General features: G+C 42.1%; 1 long non-coding RNA gene across 1 annotated transcript; it reads right to left on the bottom strand.

Moving 5' to 3' along the window:
• Positions 1-17,814: 17,814 nt before the first annotated feature.
• Positions 17,815-19,257, bottom strand: LOC140593517 (uncharacterized). The gene is made up of 3 exons (XR_011993917.1): positions 19,026-19,257; positions 18,393-18,504; positions 17,815-18,224 (listed from the first exon to the last, which is right to left on the bottom strand). It is a non-coding gene; the product is annotated as an uncharacterized lncRNA (long non-coding RNA).
• Between the last annotated feature and the right edge of the window lie 4,135 nt (positions 19,258-23,392).

Genomic DNA, 23,392 nt, shown 5'->3' with positions numbered 1-23,392 from the left:
GGATTGGTTTAAGGAACATGAAAACAAGGAGTACTGGCCTCCAAATTCCATAGGTCTTAATCTGATGAAGCATCTGTGGGATGTGCTTGACAAATTAGTCCGATCCAGGGAGGCCCCACCTCGCAATTTACAGGATTTAATGGATCTGCTGCTAATGTCTTGGTGTCAGATACCACAGGACACCTACAGAGGTCTTGTGGGGTCCATGGCCTGATGAGTCAGAGCTGTTTTGGTGGCACAGTATTAACACAATATTAGGCGGGTGATTTTAATATTATAGCTGATTGGGATATATTTAGACTGATTTTGGTTCAATTTATAATTAGGAAAGTACCTTGTTTGCATGAACACTGAGTTACCTCCCACTTAAGGCAAGAGTCCCTTGCCTTATTAATAACTACAGCCCTATCCTGTGTTCCATGCATCACACATTACTTTCTTGAAAATTCAGCTTACAGTAATCTGCATATGAAAAAGTCATGTGATGTACAACCTACTTTTGTGTCTTACCAAAATCTTTTATTTTTTTTCAGCCTTCCAACCAATAATCAACTTCGGGGTTGCTTGGGGTGGAGTCTATACCAGATGGCACTAGACATAGGGCAGTTGTCCATATGTTTTGGACTGCAGCAGTGGACTGGAGTATCCGGAGGAGACCCACATGATCATAACAGGCAGAATGAGATTCGAACCCCCAACTTTGGAGGTATGAGGTGACTGTGCAGGCCACACAGGAAACATTATACACTATATTGCCAAAAGTATTGGGACACCAGCCTTTACACACACATGAACTTTAATGAAATCCCATTCATAATACATAGACTTTAATATGGAGTTGGCCCATCCTTTGCAGCTATAACAGCTTCAGCCCTTCTGGGAAGGGTGACCACAAGGTTTAGGGGTGTGTTTATGGGAAATTCTGACCATTCATCCAGGAGAGCATTTGCTTGGTCAGGCACTGATGTTGGATGAGAAGGCCTGGCTCACATTCTCCACTCTAATTCATCCCTAAGGTGTTCTATCAAATTGAGATCAGGACTCTGTGCAGGCCAGTCAAGTTCCTCCACTTCAGACTCGCTCATCCATGTCCTTATGGACCTTGCTTTGTGCACTGGTACACAGTCATGTTGGAACGGGAAGGGGCCATCCCCAAACTGTCCCCACAAAGTTGGGAGCATGATGTCCAAAATGGCTTCGAATGCTGCAGCATTAAGAGTTCCTTTCAATGAAACTAAGGGCCCAAGCCCTGAAAAAAAAACCCCACACCATAATCCCCCCTCCACCAAATTTACACTTGGCAGATTGCAGTCAGGCATGTACCATTCTCCTGGCAACCGCTAAACCCAGCCACCAAATGAAATTACGGTTTGCCTTTTATTCCCAGATCTTATGTTATTCACATAGAGTATGTGTAAAGTCTCACTATTGATTAGCCTCACTATTATTTGTTGTGTCATACTGTATATGTATACACTTTTTTTTGTTTACATATTTAGGGTTAAGGTTGTCATTGTTGGGATTTGGGTTTTTTCCAATAGAAATGAATGGACGGTCCCCACAAAGACATGAATACAAACGTGTGTGTGTGTGGATTATTTTTATATTACATTGTTGGAATCAAATTCCCCTCACAATGTAATAAAAACCTGTTATTTTCACATTGTGAGGACCATTTTTCAGGTCCCCACAAGGATCTGTGAATGCAATCAAAAAACTAAAAAAGCAAGACTCATATTTTGTTTGGTTACTTATGGTTATGGTTAAGGCTCGATAGGGGTTAAGGTTGTCATGTTGGGGTTATATTTTCCCCATAGAAATGAATGGTGAGTCCCCACAAAGATATAATTACAAACCTTTAGCGAGTTGATTATTATGGACAAATATTATAAATATTTATCATCTCTCAGTAGCTGGTAGAATAATTTTATTTATTTGTTTTATCCTTTTCAGTTGTGAAGCACTGTAGTGCGTGTACTGTATGTTAATTTTATGTTTAGTATTTGTCTTCTGTATTCATGTGTTCTGTGTTCACTTAACCCCCCTCCCCTTTCTGTTTTTCCAGAAATTGTTGTGTTTTTGCTGTTCTTTGAAAATTCTAAGTAAATCCTAAAAAAATGAATCAAGTGTCATGTATAAGGAAGGATGGAAACAAAGGCAGGCATGGGGAGAAGCAAAGGGGACTTTATTTAAACAAAACACAACAAGTACGGCAAAAGGAAAAGGACCACAAGGAGTCAAAATGGGGTGCGGTGAATTGGGATTATTCTACGTGGATTGATGGTGCCAGTGCGTGTTGTTGGGATCAGCATTATTGTCACGCCCACCCGGGCAGGGCACACCACCTGAAACTAATCCACACCTGTCTGCTCCTCTGTAAAAGGTGAAAGTGACTTTGCGAACCTCACAAAGTATTGTTGCCATTTTCATGAGCTGTACTAAGCATTTCTCCTTCCTTGTCTGTTGTCTCTTCTCCCCGTCCTGACTGCCCTGCCTCCTCCGGACCCTGCCTTGCCGGTTCCTGCCTGTCTTTGCCTACTGTATCTCCTGCTGCACCGGTCGATTTGGAGAAGAAGTACTGTTGCTTCACTTATCAAGATGTGCTAACTGTTGCCAACATTTCCATTGCCCATTATGCCCAGTAACGATGTTTAAACCAAGAACTTTAGTACAAGAAAACCAAAGATACTGAAAAACATGGGGAAGTGGATTTCAGCATTTTCTGTTGTCACATTTATACATTTATACATTTAGGGTGATATTCTGTGATAGTCCTGAGTATGACGTTAAACTGCAACCAGCCCTACTCAAACTTGGTTTGGGTTTGTGGCGGGATTGGCACTCCAACCACCGTAAAACAACTCAACACCAGTTCGATCTTAAAAAGGCACAACACCCTTCTGCTCTCTGTGGGCGTAGTTCTGCTGCAGCCACCAACAGGAAGGCTACACGCATCTTGACGGGGATGGTGGACAGCGCTTGGGCTCTTCATCCCTGGACGAGACGAAACCGTCGGAGAGCTAATAGGGTCTGGCCTGTTGGCGATTGGGGCTGGTGTGGTGTTGAGGCGTCGCCTGCTGCATGGCGGCACTTGGGCCACAGCTTGAGGTGGCCCATCTGGGGAAACACATGGAACATCTTGTCTCTCCGGCTAGATGATCTTCCTCTGCTGTTGGGGGAGCTTTGTAAACTCTGCATTTCAGTGGTGGCACTCTCTGAGGTACGCAGACCAGGGAGTGGCCAGATCTTTGTACATGATTATACCTAATTTTGGTCTGGTTTGTTGCTGTAGCAGATCAGCTCCTCCCTGTGGTGTCTGATGTCACTCCTTTCAACGAGAGTATTATGAGAATCAGGCTGTTGTCTCAGTGTATGCTCTGACTGCGGTTAGTGATGTCTCGTTGAGGGAGACATTTCACTTGTAACTTTGCTGGGTGGTTGATGGGGGACCACGAGTTGACACACCTCTGGTCATGGATGACTTCAATGCAACCACAGGCACCGACAGGGCTGACTATGAGGATCGTGTTGGTCTGCATGGGTCTGGAGAACAGGGTGAGTGTGGCTCCATGTTCCTTGACTTTGCGAAAGGTCAGGGGTTGCAGGTTGCTGGATCTTGGTTCCAATGCCCAGAGTTGCATCGTTGTACTTGGTACTCCAGTACTGCTGGTGTGGCGAAGGAGATTGATTATATCCTCATGGGCAGATGCTGGAGGCTCCTACAGAATTGCAGTCTACAGAAGTGCCCAGTTTGTGAATTCTGACCACAGACTTATTATTGCTACTCTGAAGATTCAGCCAGGATCCAGTAGGCTACCACCTACTAGGAGAATGAGGCTGGACTTGGCCAGATTCCAAGATCAAGCTGCGAGCCAGACCTCCTGCCCTACTGTGCATCCGGACCGCTGGAAGCGCTCGCGCTTCTTCCCCCTCATAGCCGCGTGCACGTTTGTCACCAACGTCACCTGCATGTCGGTTGTTTGCCAGCCGGCTGGCGCGGCTCCGCCAGTACCTGGTAGCACGCCCGGGCAGATCATGGTGATGGTGTCCCTCCTTGCTATCGGGGCCCTCAGGCACACAGGTGCAGCTTCTGTATGGTGGGGCTGGCAGCCAGTTTGATGTTGCCGGTGGGGACAGGATTTCTGCGGCCCTCTCCGCCTCCTCCAGGGCCTCAGTAAGTGTGGTCAGTGCCCACAACTGGATGTGCTGGCACAGCCACTCCAGTGTCAGTGCTGGAAAAAGGCTTGCCATGCCAACTCTTTCTGTGCAGCGTCGGGGTAGTCTGTGTAGCCCCTCTACAGACTGCCGCCAGCCGAACCACAGCTCCATGTCCTCCCCCAGGGTGGCAAGATTTTGCTGCTCACTGGGGGCCAGCCTGAGGAAAGCCTGGAATGTGTCCCCAGTGCCAGTCCAGTGCCAATGCTAGGTGCACCGCCGTCTCCACCTCGCTTCCAGTGATTGTGCTGGCCGGTTAGGCACACTTACTGTAGAGTCCAGTGGCGTCTTCCCTCCATAGTGCAGGAGCTTCACCACAGGCCTTGCCACTCTCTCTCTGCCAAAAGGCAGAGGGCACACCTGTCCTCTCCCATCCTCACCACCTTCTACCGAGGCACCATAGAGAGCGTGCTGACCAGCTGTATCTCCATCTGGTTTGGCAGCTCAAAATCCTCAGACAGAAAATCGCTGCAGAGAGTGGTGAGGACTGCAGAGTGGATCATGCTGGCACCATCAGGTCTCCCCAGGAAAGGACTCGGTTCCCGGGATCTTCATGTGCTCTTCTGGTGCTCCACACCACGGCTGCTGGAACCCCTGCTGGAAGTATTGGAGATTCCAATCCCACTTCTGACACCATTGTAATGGTGGGTCGCTAAATCAGGTCGGCAATGATTAGCCAGTACAGACGGTCAGGGTTTCAACCAGCAGATGGTGTTGATTACACCTGTACCACTTGAACGTAAGGCACTTGCACTGCCCACCCACACTGCCCACCCACACTGCCCACCCACACTGCCCACCGTGCTCGTCGCCCAGCTTATTCCTAATACGCATGGTGCATCAGTCCAACCTGCCACCCTGCCAACCGCTACCTCCGCGCTAAGATATTGTATTGTGTGTGTGTCCACTGGGCATGGTGGGTAGTATGAGTGTGTTGTGAGTATGACTGGTAAGGATGTGATAAAAGCCACCTTGTGGTTAAATTCAGAAGTATCTCACTCTCGCCATTGATCGGCATGGCTCAGCGACCCACCTTCACAATTAACTGCAGTGAGAAATTCTGACAATGTAGGAGTATCTGACAGGCAACACCATAAGTGACGCTCTGCCAGAATGCAGGTAATTTGCCACATTAGGGTCTCCCTGAGCAACCATTCGTTTGACGCAAAGTCAAAACAAACAGTTTCTTCAGTATTTCAGGACGGTATATGGATAGTCAGAATGTCAAAACGAAAATAACCTTGCCAAAACAACAGAGATGGACAGAGAGAGAGAGAGAGGAAGGGAGGGAAGGAGCTGTGAGCCACAGACAGCTGATTTAGTTTGCTGTAGTTAAACACAAGTTAGCAAAATTATCTCTTGATGAAGTGATGTGTTATTCTCGATGGGGTGTGTATGAGAAGCAGAAAGATGTTACCTGTGTCCCTCTGCTTTATTTTGTTTTTGTTGGCTGTGATTTGCCTCCTAAACATTTTGCTTGATTTTTATATTGTTGTTATTATATCTTTATGAAATGTTACTGATGGTATTAACTGCCTGCAGTAGTAAAAGTAGAATGTTTCTTGCAGTAACCCTGTTATTGACCACGGTGATGTGTACTCATACTGTATGTATGTGTGTGCATGTGACTTGGGAAGTTCGGTTGCACACTGGAAAATGACGCCTTTTTGAAATTTAATTGCATTTTTGCTCACCATCGGCCTGGCAGAGTATGTAAATAAAAAAAAAATATATAAATATATATATAAATAGAAAATAGAATAAGTGGAACTAACATACAGATATATTAACTGCAGTATAGCAGCAAAAAAAACAAACAGCGTACATCACCGTATCGGTTTACTGCAAGACATACTGTATAGTGCATAAAGTTCTTTAAAAAGTGCATGGATGGAGAGAGGCAGAGTTTGGGGAGTTAAGAGTTCATGAGTTAAGAGTTCAGGAGTCTAATGGCTTGAGGAATGAAACTGTTACAGAATCTGGCTGTCCTGGTCCTGATGCTGCAAAGCCTCTTCCCAGAGGGCAGCAGGGCGAACAGTCCATGGTGGGGGTGGGCGGAGTCCCTGATGATGTCACGGGCTCTGCTCAGACAGTGTTTGGGTGCAATGTCCTGGATGGATGGAAGAGAAGTCCCGATGATCCTCTCTGCAGTCCTCACCACTCTCTGCAGCATTTTTTTGTCTGAGGCTTTTGAGCTGCCAAACCAGATGGAGATACAGCTGGTCAGCACGCTCTCTATGGTGCCTCGGTAGAAAGTGGTGAGTATGGGAGAGGACAGGTGTGCTCTCTTCATCCTGCGCAGGAAATGCAACCTCTGCTGAGCCCGTTTTATCAATGAAGTCGTATTTGGTGACCAGTCCAGGTTTCCAGTTATCTGCACCCCCAGGAAGCTGATGCTGCTGACCACCTCCACGGCATTGTTGTTGATGATGAGTGGTCAATGACTCGGCTGTTTTCTCCTGAAGTCGATGATCATCTCCTTGGTCTTCTCGACACTCAGGATTAGTTTGTTATCTCTGCACCATCCCACCAGTCGCTTCACCTCCTCTCTATAGGGCAGGTCGTTGTCGTTCCTAATGAGACCCACCACTGTTGTGTCATCCGCGTATTTTATGATGTGATTCTAGGCAGATGCAGCACAGCAGTTGTGAGTCAGCAACGTGAACAACAAAGGACTGAGGACACAGCCCTGAGGGGAACCGATAAGGAAATAATGCTCAGGTCTATCATCAAACCTTATCAAACCTCCTGTGAAAAGGTTGCATTTAGCTAAGAACATGGCCAGGTCCATGACACTGGATTCAGGTTGGACTGCATTGAGTTTGGACCTTTCATCAACTAGAGCCGCATCACTGTGTTGGTAGGGTGAAAATGAATTGTGTGGTTTGTAAGCTGGGGAATAAATTATTCCTTGTTTGACCTTGACGTTCGCTTCTGACTTGATGATGCCACATAGTCTGGTTGATGATGTGGAGTAAGTTCAGGTGGCATGTCTGAGACTGGAAAAGGGTAATGGGGTTGAACGTTTTCATTAAGTTAGGATGGTGCACATGTAACATCTGCTTGTGAATCGCATCCTTTTAAGCATGGTTGGTTAGCTTTAAAATAATTTGTTTGATCCTGAACATATCTTTTTGCCTTTTCCAGCAAATTAACGGATGCCGCATGATGGACATTGATCTGAGAAAGCTGAATTTAGTTAGCTAAATCAAACAAAATGACAACTTAAATTCTATCATAACCTTCCAGTAATCCAAATAAGTGTAAAATTCGGTCAAACAACATTCAGTTCAGATTATACTTATAGACAATGCCCCAAAACGTAATTGGTTGCCAGATGAAGTTAAATGTACCCTTTTACAGCCTTGTACAATATCTCTGCTTATCTTGCACTGAACTTCACACAAAGAGAAGTAGCGCTTTCAAAAAGAAGTGATGCTAAGGATCAACACGATTAACAGCTCTCTACATACCGGGAGAGATTAACATCAACACGACAGTTTCTGCCATTCTGCCATTTTCAACAGGGCCCATCCATCATCTTACGAATGCACTCCTTAATATAAATGCATATATTACCTGCTGCTGGATTTGTCTGAGAAAGCAGCTGCTCCTTATGTTATGGGTCTGATGAGTTTGGTGATGAAAGAAGCAATGATATAATGAACACTGACCATTCATTCATTCATTTCCTAAATCCCTTTATTTTATGCCAGGTCGCAGGGATCCAGATCCTACTCCAGAAATAACAAGCACAAGGCAGGAAGATGGGGAATAACCCAGGATGGGGCACCAACTCATTACACTTGCAATGCTTGTATGGTTGTTTGTTTTTGTGTCGTGCCTCTGTGTGTTCTGCACCCCTTTGGGCTGTGTGTGATTATACTTGGCCATACTTATAATGCAACTGAAAACAGGATTCAATGACCACGTGACTTTCTTTCACTGATTTAATGTCTTGATCCATTGTTTGCGTGGCCTTTGTAGGCACTTTCAACAGTGGTTAGCATGTACACTCTGACTGGGGTTAGCATGGACACTGACTGGGGTTAGCATGGACACTCTGAAGTTAGCATGTACACTCTGACTGAAGTTAGCATGTACACTCTGACTGGGGTTAGCATGGAGACTCTGACTGAAGTTAGAATGGACACTGACTGAAGTTAGCATGTACACTCTGACTGGGGTTAGCATGGACACTGACTGGGGTTAGCATGTACACTCTGACTGAAGTTAGCATGTACACTCTGACTGGGGTTAGCATGGAGACTCTGACTGAAGTTAGAATGGACACTGACTGAAGTTAGCATGTACACTCTGACTGGGGTTAGCATGGACACTGACTGGGGTTAGCATGGACACTGACTGGGGTTAGCATGGACACTCTGAAGTTAGCATGTACACTCTGACTGAAGTTAGCATGTACACTCTGACTGAGGTTAACATGGACACTCTGATGGACGTTAGCATGGGTGCTCTGGAGGATTTATGTGTCTATTTTCCATGCATACATTTACATTATTCATTCTTAGATTGTATCTTTCTCTAATTGTATTTTTCATATGCTAACCAAGCAGAAAAACATTGTTTTACAAGTGAAATGATTTAAATAAAAAACCTAAACCATAACCTTTCAATAGCCTTTATATAGTAACATGCATGCAAAGCAGTATATGTGCAATTCAAATTTAACTACTGGTTAAATAAAATTTTAGATATTTAACTGTAAAATGCAGTTAAAGTGTATATGATTTGGAAGACGTGATAAAGTTATAGCAGAATTAAACTACTGTCTTAAAAAAATAATAATTTAATGATATTTAAGTATATGAGGGAGTGAGAGTTTGATTTGGAAGATGACAGGAAATAATGTTACAGGAGAATAAAAAAGGGGCTGAAATGTGATTTAATGAAAATGTTCTTTATATTTTGCTAGGCAGGCAGGAGGCATTACTGAAAGAAGCGCTGATCCAGCTTCTTCTTGACCTCCTGAACCCAATGATCACTTGGATTGACACACACTTCATTGCCCTTTTTGGTGTAAATTCTGAAAATGAAAAATAAAATAACATGGTTCTGCTTGTCACTTATTAGAATTCGTCTCCATATACATCTGATTCTGAACTACAGGTCAATTCTGTTATATACAATTTGCATCCAACAAACTTTAAACCAAGAACCAGTAATAGTTCAAAACAATGCATGAAAAGAGTAAATACTTACATAATTCCAGGTTTAGGACAGTCCCCTTTGGTCTCCTCATATTTAACTATGAGGTCCATCCTCAGGCTTTTAGGAAAGTATGTAAAACAACATTGTTTTGCTGGTTTGGCTTCTGGATAGACATGAAGAACAGAAAATGTATATACTTATGTACAAAATAAATACAGCCAATCTGAACATACATACAAAACTGTAGCGGGTAGCGAGGCTCAAGAGGCGCAGGAAAAGTATCTCTTGAAGACAAATTGTATTAAGGAAAAATGGGAAAAATATACCAGCTCTTTCTTTGGAAGCAGTCCCACTTTTTGGCCGTCCCCCTGTAATCAATCCATCCACCTTCTTCTTCTTAGGAGCCTCAGGCCAATCTGAACATACATAAGAAATTGTAATGGGTAACCAGGCTCAATAGGTGCAGGGAAAATATCCCTAGAGGATAAAGTTTATTAAGGAAAAATGGGAGAAATATACCAGCTCTTTCTTTGGAAGCAGCCCCATTCTTTGGCTGTCCCCCTGTAATCAATCCATCCACCTTCTTCTTCTTAGGAGCCTCAGGCCAATCTGAACATACATAAGAAATTGTAATGGGTAACCAGGCTCAATAGGTGCAGGGAAAATATCCCTAGAGGATAAAGTTTATTAAGGAAAAATGGGAGAAATATACCAGCTCTTTCTTTGGAAGCAGCCCCATTCTTTGGCTGTCCCCCTGTAATCAAGCCATCCACCTTCTTCTTCTTAGGAGCCTCAGGCCAATCTGAACATACATAAGAAATTGTAATGGGTAACCAGGCTCAATAGGTGCAGGGAAAATATCCCTAGAGGATAATGTTTATTAAGGAAAAATGGGAGAAATATACCAGCTCTTTCTTTGGAAGCAGCCCCATTCTTTGGCTGTCCCCCTGTAATCAATCCATCCACCTTCTTCTTCTTAGGAGCCTCAGGCCTTGCAGGTGAAGCTGCCAGCCTGCTCTGTCGGTCCTCCTTGTGGCTGCTTGTGAGGAGACTGTGGTCAGCAGTGGTGTGCATGGTGGTGCTGATCCCCTGCTGGTGTGTGGTGGGCTCCTGGATAGACATGAAGAACCGAAAATGTATATACAGTGTATGTACAAAATATATACAGCCAATCTGAACATACATGCAAACATGTAGCGGGTAACGAGGCTCAAGAGATGCAGGAAAAACATCCATTGAAGACAAGTTTAATTAAGGAAAAGGGAAAAAATATAGCAGCTCTTTCTGTGGAAGCAGCCCCATTCTTCGGCCGTCCCCCTGTAATCAATCCATCCACCTTCTCGCTCTCAGGAGCCTCAGGCCTTGCAGGTGAAGCTGCCAGCCTGCTCTGTCGGTCCTCCTTGTGGCTGCTTGTGAGGAGACTGTGGTCAGCAGTGGTGTGCATGGTGCTGCTGATCCCCTGCTGGTGTGTGGTGAGCTCCTGGAGAGCCGCCGCCTCACAGAATACATGCAGCCTCTCTGAATACGTCCATGAAAAATGCACACAGAGAAACTGGTTTAGACAGAACTGTAATCATATCTCACAGTAGGGTCTGTAACCTTGTACTTCCTATCAAAGATATTTAAACCTAAAATACTGACAAAGTCCTGATAAAAGCTGTGAGATGCTGCAGAACTGTATTCATATCTCACAATTAGGTCAATAACCTTTATGAATCATTAACATCTCAAATACTGACATCCGGCCATCAGAATATGGATCAGTTATTTTTAGTTGTTAAACTGTACCCTCAGCAGTGTTAGTCTTATATTAAATGATGAAATTTGTATTATAAATACAATAAAATTATTTAGAAATATTCCTTACATCACATTCTTTCACAAAGTGCATATTGCATGAGTGTTCATTGGTATGTCACGATATATATGCCCCCCCCCCCCATAAGTGGGGCAAATTCGCTCCCCCCAGTGTTACACTCCTTCCTACGCTGCTGTTTACATCTTACAATTGAGTCTGAAACCTTGCATTTCATATCAAACATACATGAAAATGCACTAAAGTACTAAGTCCTGATAAAAGCTGTGAGATGCTGCAGACTTACTGTGAGCCAGAGTGGAGGACAGCAGCACTGTCATCAGGAGGAAGAAGGCAGAGATCTGATGGGACTTCATGATTCCACTGGACGTTTGTGAAGATCAGTGTCGCTTCTGCAGCTAAACTGAGACCAGCAGAGCCGAACCAAGAATATAAGAAAAGAAGAGCCCCTAGATAAGAAAAGAAATAACATTTAGAACTTAATGTGCCTGAAATAGACTGACCACATATAAGACGGAGGAGCAGAATTTGCTGGGACTGACATCACATGCATTTTGAGCATGACCTATAAGGTATTTACATTGGCTGCAATTCATGTTCGCTATTGGTTTTTTGTCAAACCATGTACAGCCACCTGGCTGAGTGTGTGATAAGTACCCTTCTAACTAAGCTACTTAGCAGAATCAAAATTAATTTACTTCCTCTTAATTCTGGTTCAAGCCAATACACAGTCACGTCTTAATACTCTTCTGAGGGATACCAATCAGAGTAATAGTGAATGACCAAATGTCTTCATATACCAAAGGAAAAGATATCCAATGCATCCAGCTATCGTAACACCCCCCCCCCCCCCCCCCAACCCAGTGCCCACGTGACTGGATAAAAATATATGAAAAAAATGCTCCATTCATATGATGCTCCTTCAATATGATGTAGTGTATTAATGAGTGTCCTTCTACTGGAGAGAATGTGATGTATTGTATTAATTACTGTCCTTCTAGTGGAGGGAATGTAATGTGGTGTGTTAATGAGTGTCCTTCTAGTGGTTGTGATGTAGCGTATTAATGAGTGCCCTTCTAGTGGAGGGAATGTGATGTAGTGTCGTAATGAGTACTTTTCAAGTGGAGGGAATGTGACGTAGTGTATTAATTAGTGTCCTTCTAGTGGAGGGACTGTGATGTAGTGTATTAATGAGTGCCCTTCTAGTGGAGATATTTTGATGTAGTGTATTAATGAGTGCCCTTCTAGTGGAGGGACTGTGATGTAGTGTACAGTATTAATGAGTGTCCTTCTGCTGGAGGGAATGTGATGTAGTGTATTAATGAGTACCATTCTAGTGGAGGGACTGTGATGTAGTGTATTAATGAGTGTCCTTCTAGTGGAGGGACTGTGATGTAGTGTATTAATGAGTGTCCTTCTGCTGGAGGGAATGTGATGTAGTGTATTAATGAGTACCCTTCTAGTGGAGGGACTGTGATGTAGTGTATTAATGAGTACCCTTCTAGTGGAGAGAATGTGATGTAATGTATTAATGAGTTCCCTTCTAGTGGAGGGACTGTGATGTAGTGTATTAATGAGTGTCCTTCTACTGGAGGGAATGTGATGTAGTGTATTAATAAGTGCCCTTTTAGTGGAGAGAATGTGATGTAGTGTATTAATGAGTACCCTTCTAGTGGAGGGAATGTGATGTAGTGTATTAATGAGTGTCCTTCTACTGGAGGGAATGTGATGTAGTGTATTAATAAGTACCCTTTTAGTGGAGAGAATGTGATGTAGTGTATTAATGAGTGCCCTTCTAGTGGAGACATGTAGCGTATTAATGAGTGCCCTTCTACTGGAGAGAATGTGATGTAGTGCATTAATGAGTGCCCTTCTATTGGAGACATGTAGTGTCGTAATGAGTACTTTTCAAGTGGAGGGAATGTGATGTAGTGTATTAATGAGTAGCCTTCTAGTGGAGGGAATGTAATGTGGTGTATTAATGAGTGCCCTTCTAGTGGAGGGAATGTGATGTATTGTATTAATGAGTGCCCTTCTAGTAGAGGGAATGAGATGAAGTGCCTGATGAAGAGAAACATATCTCTGATGGTTGCCCTTGCAGTGAAGGAAATGAGAAATGGTACCCCACTGTGACATATAGTTTCCAGTAGAGGTGAGAAAAGTAAATGAAATAATGTACCCTCTAGGTGTTCCTATGTGTAAGAACATGAGGTATCTAGCTTGCTTCTGTAGTTGACAAAACACTAGTTGAATAATCTTAATCAGGGATGAACACTATTTTGTCAAACATTGTGTCCCATTCTACTAGAATTAGAATTTAGTGATTAATTGTCATTATAGACACAGATTGCATAACAACGAAATGTGTCCTCTGCATTTAACCCGTATGTGACTTTGGGACATAGCAGGGGGCAGCTAATTCAGGGCCTGGGGGTGATACCTTGCTGGTCGGGGATTCGAACCTGCAAACTTTCAACTACAAGTGCACTTCCCTAACCATTAAGCCACCACTGCCCATTGTGGGGGGAGGGGGGTGCACACATCACACAATAAATGCTGTTTTTATTTTTCTCTCCTTGCCCTTCAAACTGCCCCAGTCCGCCACTGCTTGTAAGCACCTAGGCCAATCAGGGTCACAGGGGAGCACAGGGCACGTGGCTGTGGTACAACCTGGATGGGATGGCAGTCCATCACATAATTATATACACAAGCGTTTAAATACCAAGTATAAGAGATAAATAAAAATTGGCTTTGCATATTCAAACTAGCAAAATATACAAAAGTACTAACTCACTAAAACAATAAGTAATAGAATTATTAAAATAATTACAGGCATTTAAAACCACCGGATGCAAGTCGTTTTGGGCATATCTCTATTGCAGCTGTCCGTCACACATACTGTACATTACTGTGTGCATAATGTGTTACAAGTAACATACGGACAGGGGATCATTATATAGCTGCCATTGCTGCCCTGCACCAGTTAAGACGTAAGACTGCACTGATTCCCACTAATTGAAATGCATCTTTTAAACATGTATTGTATATTCTAGTGCTTATTTACATTTCCATAGTCCATAGTTTTATTACCATTGCAACTTACAGTTTCAGATGTGTTTGTTTGTTCCTTTGACCTTGAGGTTTTTGCTTCAGTAAAACACCTCATACTGGGGGTATGAGGTGACTGTGCAGCCCATACAGGAAATGTCTTTTAGATACTCAAGCATAGCGAAGTCTTGTGCTACTTTACCATGCATAGATCTGACGACCGGTGTGTGTGACTGGGGGTCAGTGTGTGACAGTTTACATGTATCTATGTGTGTTTGTTCGTACCATGTGGAGTACCTCTGTTCAAGAGTTAGTCAACACCTGCACTTCTTGTGAAGGTTCAGGGTCAATGGAGTGGACAAAAATATTGTGTCGTTATTTTACAGAGCAGCCAGTGAATTGCTTATTTTCTATGCCATTACAACATGGGATGGAAATTTGACTGTTAAATTTAGATCACGACTCCAAAACTTGATCAGAAAAGCGGCTAAAATAATCAAAGTAATGCCCCCATCCTCTCTACAAGAGATTTTGGATGTAGGGTCACACATGCACATATCACAGAGCTTAAATTCCAGGTGGCCTGAGACAAGGCCTAGCCTGGTACAAGAGGCACCAAAGGGGGGTTAGTGACCCCACACATGCAAACACACTTAAACACACATACACACAGATAACAAGGGAGGCCAGCACTCCAACTTTTATTGCCCAAAGATTTAGGGACCTACAGACAGCAGAGTGGACCTAATGGACAGGGGTCCCTCGACTTGGCACGCAACCCCCTCCCCATCCATCCTGCCTTACATACCATGGACTCACCCAACACCCTAAAGAAAGTTTGTATGTGTCCTTAAACAATCATGATTACAAATCTGGTCAGTGGTTACCAAAAAAGTGTATGTATCAAAAGTTACAAGAGCTTAATGAAAATCATCAGTAAAGGGGAATCAGTCTGGTCATAAATCCCAAAAGGACTGCCTCAGACCCCCTCTGAAAGCCCGCCAAATGGATGGTCAGCCATTGGTCCTGGAGTCGAATTCCTGGTCATCCCTATTCATGAACTTTAGACTATAAAACCTGGCACCTCAGAACAAAGGACAGCAGAGCAGAAAAACCATCAGCCCAGGAGCAGAGAAAAGCCCATCACCCCGAGAGGAGCAGAAAGACCATCAGCCCAAAGAGAGGCAGAGAACATCAGCCCAGGAGAAGCCTACAAGAAGCCCTCCGATGAAGGCCCAGCTGGACAGAGAACTGCAACCAAGACAAAGCTTCACCAGGAGAGAGAATCCAAGGGGCTCCATTCCAATAACTGCTCCAAACACTGCGCCTTCCTGAGTGCCATCAGCTCATCAGCTCTGCAACCAACTGCCAAGACCCCCCCCCCCTCTGCAACCAAGTAAACCAACTTCCTTTCATTCTAACAACCTAAGCTGTGCTGTTAACCTGCTATATGACTTTAGGGTCGTGTTTCCACAAACTGTGCTTGCTTTGCAGAACAGTATTTCCCTTTTAAGGTTACTCATTTAAGTCCGGTCACTGCATTTCCATAATTACATTGTTTCTATTCCGTTATTTCATGTTTGTTGTTTGTGTTAAGTGTAATGTCTGTCTTATGTTAGTTGTAGTGTTAGCTAGGAATAAATGTATGTCTTTTACACAACTTCAGCCTCCGTTCATTGAGTGCTCACAATAGTCCCTGTCTCTGTGCAATCTGACTACACGCTCTGAAACCTCAAACTAGCCTGAAATATCGCGAGACTCTCTCTCATCGGCCGTGAGGGGGGCTTCGCTACCAATCGTTTACATTACCTGGTGAAGCAGCTCGCTGGACGAGCCTTCTAACCCAGGTTACTAAGTGATACTGGTAATTAGTGAATCCCATTTAAGTCTCACATTAACAGACTCACGGGGATACCGCAATTGAGTTTGGAGGAGCCGACCATTCGGCATAACATCATGATTCATGATGCTTTCAGGCAGGAGATGCAGGTTACCAACCTATAAGTTAAACAGGTACAAACCTTTATTAGTTCTACTATCAATCTGTCAGGGTCAGCACCCGTCCTCCTCAACCTTTCATGTCCCCCCCCATTTGGCCAGCAGGTGTCACTGGCCATCCTGTCCTCCCTGTGTCCCCCTAGACTGCTGTGTAGCTCTATGGGCTGAGTGTGTCCTTTTAGTGGAGGGACTGTGATGTAGTGTATTAATGAGTGCCCTTCTCAAATCCTTTGGTCATGAGTTTGAGACCAGCTTCCTACTTATTTGTAATTTTGTTCCCCAGTGTTTATTTTATATTTTAGTTTTCTTGTTCCTAGTTTTTGGTTTGCATTCTGTTTGTGGTTTTACTAGGTCTCTGTGTTTGTGATTATATATTACTTGTCTTTGTTATATTCTTCTGTTTCATAGCTTCCCTGTTGGTCTCTTGGTTCCTTCATTAAGTTGATTTGACCCCCCTGTTTCCCTGTCCATCATGATTATTCTACCTGATTGCTCCTTGTCCTGCACCCTCCCTGATTGGTTAAATGTTCCATGTCTCACTCCTCCTGCTTCGTTGTCTGGTTTGGTTTGTGTATTTATGTTCCTGCTGTGGGTCGGTTCCTTAGTTGGTCATTGTGTTAGAATGTTCATGTTCCTGTGTGCTATGTTTGTTACGCTGGCAAATACCTGGCAGACACAGATATCACCTTACGAATGCGCTTCTTAATATAAATACATGTATTACCTGCTGCTGGGTTTGTCTGAGAAAGCAGCTGCTCCTACTGTTATGAGCATGATGAGTTTGATGATGAAAGAAGCATCAATGTAGTGAACACTGGCGATGTTTGTTTGATTTTGCTTGTTTTTAGTGTTCTGCATTCCCACCTCAGCTACTTGTCGGCAGGCTTCACAACCACGGTTTGTCCCATCTGGGTGATTTCGTCACTGTTTTGCCATCTTGGATAAAGATCATCTCTCATACTGATCTATGTCAGTTTCTATTTTTGTTACTCCTGTCTGTACCTTTGTTTTCCACTTACCCTTTTATATATTTGTTATTAATAAATCCCCTTTGTCTGAAGACCCATTACATGGATTGTCCTTTCTGCGTCATGCGCTGCTGTAACACCATTCGTCAAGACGTAAATAACTGTGAACAAATTGGGTTAAGCGTGTGTGCATATTATATATACATCATGACACACAGTACACTGAGCTCAGCTGTGTATGGGGCAGAGAGGCTGATCGAACTTGTTAGTCCAACGCATCCCACAGATGATTGATATACCCATGATGCAACTGAAAACGGGATTCACCAACCAGGTGACCTATTCTACTGATCCTAGGTCCTGTTCCATTGCTTGCGTGTCCATTGTAGGTGCTTTTGACAGTGGCCTGGGGTTAGCATGGCTACTGTGATGGATTTATATGTCTATGCTTACATACATAGAGAATGCACATTTATATTACTCATTCTTACATTGTATGTTTCTCTAATTGTACTGTACCTTTAAGATGCTCACCAGCCAGAAGAATATTGTTTTGTAAATGAAATGATATAAATGAAAAGCCTGAGTCAGCCACCATAACCTCTCAGCAGTATTTATTATGTAACAGGCATGCAAAACAGTACATGTGCAATTCAAAGTACTGGTTAAATAAAACTTTAGATATTAAAATGTAAAAAGCAGTTAAAGTGTATATGATTTGGAAGATGACAGGAAATAAAGTTACAGAAGAATTGAACTACTGTTTTAAAAAATTATAATATATAGTTACTAAAGTACAAAAATGCAGCAAAAGTTTGATTTGGACGATGATAGGAAATAGTGCTACATTTAATAAAAAATGTAATTTCATAAAATTGTTCTTCATATTTTGCCAGTCAGGAAGGAGGCATTACTGAAAGAAGGTCTGATCCAGCCTTTTCTTCACCCCCTGAACCCAGCGAACACTGGGATCGACACACACTTCATTGCCCTTTTTGGTGTAAAGTCTGAAAATGAAAAATAAAATGACATGGGTCTGCTGGTCACTTGTTAGAATCCTTCTCCATATACATCTTACCATAAACTACAAGTCAATTCTGTTATATTTTGCATGTGACAACTAAATTTTGTGATTTAAAGTTTTCAAAGGATACATAAAAAGAGTAAATATTTACATAATTCCAGGTTTAGGGCAGTCCGTTCTTGTCTCTTCATATCTACTTATGAGCTCCATCCTCAGTCTTCCAGGAAAATGTGTAAAACAACATTTTTCTGGTGTTTTGGCATCTGGATAGATATGAAGAACAGAAAATGTATATACAGTCTACATACAAAAAATATCTACAGCCACTCTGAATATATACATGAAAAATGCAAAGTCAGAACTGGATTCATGTCTCACAAATAGATCAGTAACCTTTGAATCATTAAAATCTCAAATACTGACCATCTGGCCATCAAAATATGGATCAGTTATTTTTAGTTGTTAAACTGTACTGTCAACAGTGTTAGTCTTATTTTAAATGATGAAATCTGTATTATTCTAATATTATTTAGAAATATTCCTTACATCCCATCCTTTCACAAAGTAACTATTACATGAGTGTTCATTTCCATATCAAGATATATATGCCCCCCCCCCCACTGGTAGGGCAAATTTGCTCCCCCCAGTGTTACACTCCTTCCTACACCACTGTTTACATCTCATAGTTGAGTCTGAAACCTCGTATTTCATATGAAAGACACTTGAAAATGCACAGAAGTACTGACTAAGTCCTGAGAAAAGCTGTGAGATGCTGCAGACTTACTTTGAGCCAGAGTGGAGGACAGCAGCACTGTCACCAGGAGGAAGAAGGCAGAGATCTGATGGGACTTCATGATTCCACTGGACGTTTGTCAAGATCAGCGTCTCTTCTACAGCTAAACTGAGGCCAGCAGAGTCGAACCACAACCTTTTAGAGGGGTTGTGTGACTGTAGGTGGAGGGGGTGGATGAAAAATGAAAGAAAAAACATTTAGAACTTAATGCACCTGAAATAGACTGACCACATACAAGGCGGAGGAGCAGAATTTGCTGGGACTGACATCACATGCATTCTGAGCATGACCTATAAGGTATTTACACTGGCTGCAATGCATGATCGCTATTGGTTGTTTGTCAAACCACGTAGTGCCATCTGGCTGAGTGTGTGGTAGCCTTCTAACTAAGCCATACCTAGCAGAGTCCAAATTAATTTATTTCCTCTTAGTTCTGGTTCAAGCCATCCACAGTCATATCTTAATACTCTTCTGAGGGATCCCAGTCAGAAACATAGTGACTGATCAAATTTCTCCGTATACCAAAGAATATATTCTATATATCCAGCTATCCTACTTATAAGCAAGTAGGATAGCTGCTTGTAAGCACTTATGCCAGTCAGGGTCACAGGGCGGCACAGGGCATGTGGCTGGGGTACAGCCTGGATGGGATGGTAGTCCACTAATTGAAATGCATCTTTTAAACATGTAATGTATATTCTAGTGCTTATTTACATTCCATAGTCCATAATTTTATTACCATTGCAACTTACAGTTTCAGATGTGTTTGTTTGTTCCTTTGACCTTGAGGTTTTTGTTTCAATAAAACATACTCTTTGACTAAAACTGGCTTTGTCTATGTTATAACTAGACAGGATTAATGAGATTATGTTCATGAATAGACAGTAGTTGTAAAGATTACAGTGTTTGACTCTCTTACTCTGTACATAGTAGAAAAGATGAGCAGAGGGACTTGTCTGTGTTGTATACTTGTGATTGGCATTTAGAACATTTTCTGTACTTACATTAATTATTAGCTGATGAATTTAAACTAAGTAAAACATCCCCACCACCCTGGCCAGAAAAAAGCAGCTGGAAGATGAATGGCTGGAGGCCTACATATGGTATATGCAAGAAAGCAAGGGCCCCCTCTCCTGGTCATTCTTGGTATCAACCCGAGAGCAGTAGGTCAGTTATTTTGGCATGTGAAAGATAGTGTTCAGCATGTGACATACACTATGCAGTGTTTCTCAAACCAGTCCTCGGGGACCCCCAGACAGTCTAGGTTTTTTCTCTCTCCCAATTCACTGAGAGCTGGGAGGAAGCAAAAACATGGACCATCTGGGGGTCCCCAATGACTCGTTTGAGAAGCACTACACCATAGTGCCATAAGAAATGGAAAATTCATCATATATTTATTCTCTAACAATACAGCTTGAGTAATATCAGGACATATTGCACATTAAAACTCCCACTGTACCTTCTTGACAGTCTCTGTACCATCAATTGCTAGTAAATTTGCTATAGTGAATTGTTTTGAAAAAACAACTTTTTGAAAAAAGTAAAGGCTTAGCAAATCCATATTTCTATACCGGCTATTGAGTATGTTTTTGAAAGAAGGTGCGGATAGAAATAAAATATGTGGAAGGTGCAAAGCCACCTCATCCAGGGGTGACCACTGTCTGAAAGACAAGTGTCAAGAGAATTCAAGACATTAGACAACAAGACTTTTTCTAGAACCTTTTTCTAGAAGTTATTTTATCTATTTGCTTGTTTTTGTCTAATATCCTGACCACTAATTTCTTGTTAAAACCATGAACCATTTTGCCCCAGAGTGTAGAACAGCTGTTCCTTCATTGAATACGTTTGGCCCTGGAGGTATGAGGTGACTGGCAGCCCACACAGGAAACACTAGATGACATATAACAGAGTGTCAGGCCAAGAAGAGTGAGAGAGCAAAATGAAACCATGGTTTGTCTTTTATTCCTGCATAATCACCCCATAACTGTCTTACACATCTTGGCAAAGTCTCACTAGAGAACATGCTGCTTGTTGTGTCAAACTGTAAAGTGCTGCAAATCCATCTTTACTGAGAATTCAGTTTCATGTCAGTCTGTTACAAGTAATTGATTATAATACAAACTGCATAAAATTACAAATCGCCTTTTTCATATTCAAGCATGGTGAATGTTGTATGGTGTTACTCCACCACAACCAGAGCTGAAGACCTGCGTGTGTGTGTGTGCCTGTGTGACTGTGTGTGGGTTATGTATACACTACCGTGCAAAAGTCTTAGGCAGTCAAAGGAAATGTTTAATGCTATTTATATGGATAGTAAAGGTAAATGTGCTCAGAACAAAAAACACAATTTAACATTAGTACATATGAAAATTAAGAGTTTAGAACATTTTGTTTGGTTACTTATGATTAAGGTTAGGGCTGAGTAGGGGTTAACATTATCATTAGTGGGAATAGTGTTTTTCCCATAAAAATGTACGGTTCCAACAAAGATATGAATACAAGTGTGTGTGTGTGTCTGTATGTGTTTGTGGCTTAGGTTTATTTTACATTGTGGGGACCAAATGGAATATTTAGTAGCGAGGAAATTTCACGAATGGACTTATTGCACAGGTGGCATCCTATCACGGTACCATGCTTGAATTCACTGAGCTCCTGAGAGCAACCTATTCATTCACAAATGTTTGTAGAAGCAGTCTGCATGCCTGGGTGCTTGATTTTATACACCTGTGGCTATGAAAGTGATTGGAACCCCATGAATTCAATGATTTGTGGGGGGGGGGGGGGGGTGTCCCAACACTTTTGGCAATATAGTGTAAGTACCAAGCAAATAAAAATGATAGTAATAATAATGAGGAATGGATTACTTGACCACAAAAAAGAACGTAAAATAACAACCATGATAATACTAATAATAATAATAATACTGATAATAATAATAATGAAGTAATAAGGAATTTATATACACATGCACACATTAAGAGTAGGGGGAAAACATTGACCTTGCTCAATGGCCCAGTGGTAGGATCACTCTGCCAAACCAGGGATTTGAACCAGCAACCTTCTGAATCCAATCCCACTGTTACATCCCACATGCAGATGCAGTGTAATGAGCTTCTCCAAAGTGGAAGCACCTGAACTCTTAGCTATGTCTGATCTGATGTCACTTGCTGAGCACTTCTCTCGTGTTCTTCGTCTAACCTAACCTAACCTGCCCTACCTTCTCAGCCCCAGTCCTTCCGCGCCCCATTTCCCTGGGACCTTCCCGATGCCCTTACCTTCTGTCCTTCGTGTACGTGTAGGACTGACTTTCCTGGTTTATGACTTCTTCAGCTCCGTGACCCTGACCAAGGAATAATATCGTTGATTCCATAAACTCCCCTTGCACCACATTTGGGTCCCTGAGTATTTGTTATAACACCTGCTTTTCCTTAAAAAAAAATCAATTTTAAATAGTTTTTTGGTCAATGCATAATTCCTTATATGCTATTCTCTAGTTTTGATGTCTTTATAATTATTTTAAAATGTATAGAACAGTACAAATAAACCTTTCTATGGGTAAGTGTGTCCAAACTTTTGACTGGTACTGAATATAAAATGAAAATGCATATATTTATATCATTCATTCAAAATATGTTATCTGTAATATAATCTTCATATGCCCACCAACCAAAGAATTGTTGTTTTGTAAATAAAACGGTTTGAATGAAAAACCCGAGTCAGCCACCATTAACTTTCAATACACTTTAATCAATTACATGCATACAAAGCAATATAAGTGCAACTGAAATTTGAATACTTTTTAAAAAATATATAAGCTGAAGATATTGAAGTATAAAATGCAGCAGAAGTTTAAATGATTTGGATGATAACAAATAATGTCATATGAGAATTAAAGCAGAAGCTGAAATGCAATAAAAATTAATTTTTCATGTTTTGCCAGGTGGACAGGAGGCATTACTGCTGATCCAGCTTCTGCTTGACCAGCTGAAACCAAGAAGAGCTGGGTTCGACACACAGTTGTTTGTCCTTTTTGGTGTAAAGTCTGAAAATTGAAAAAAAGCATGGGTCTTCTCACTTATTACAATCTCTCTTCATATGTATCGATCCCTTAAGTAAAAATCATATTTTAGAAATTTTGCACACAACAAACTTTAAATCACAAAACAGTAATAGGTCAAAACAATACATAAAAAGAGTAAATATTTACATAATTCCAGGTTTAGGGCATTCTGATCTGGTCCCTTCATATCCAGTTATCAGATCAATCCTCAGTTTTCCAGGAAAGTACGTAAAACAGCACTGATCTGGTCCATCTGGAGAGATATGAAGAACAGAAAATGTATATACAGTCTACATAC

Source organism: Paramormyrops kingsleyae, chromosome 12 (assembly GCF_048594095.1).
Source record: "Paramormyrops kingsleyae isolate MSU_618 chromosome 12, PKINGS_0.4, whole genome shotgun sequence".
Taxonomy (NCBI): Eukaryota; Metazoa; Chordata; class Actinopteri; order Osteoglossiformes; family Mormyridae; genus Paramormyrops; species Paramormyrops kingsleyae.
Note: the sequence above shows the minus strand (reverse complement) of the source record. Positions and strands in the feature narration are given on the sequence as shown.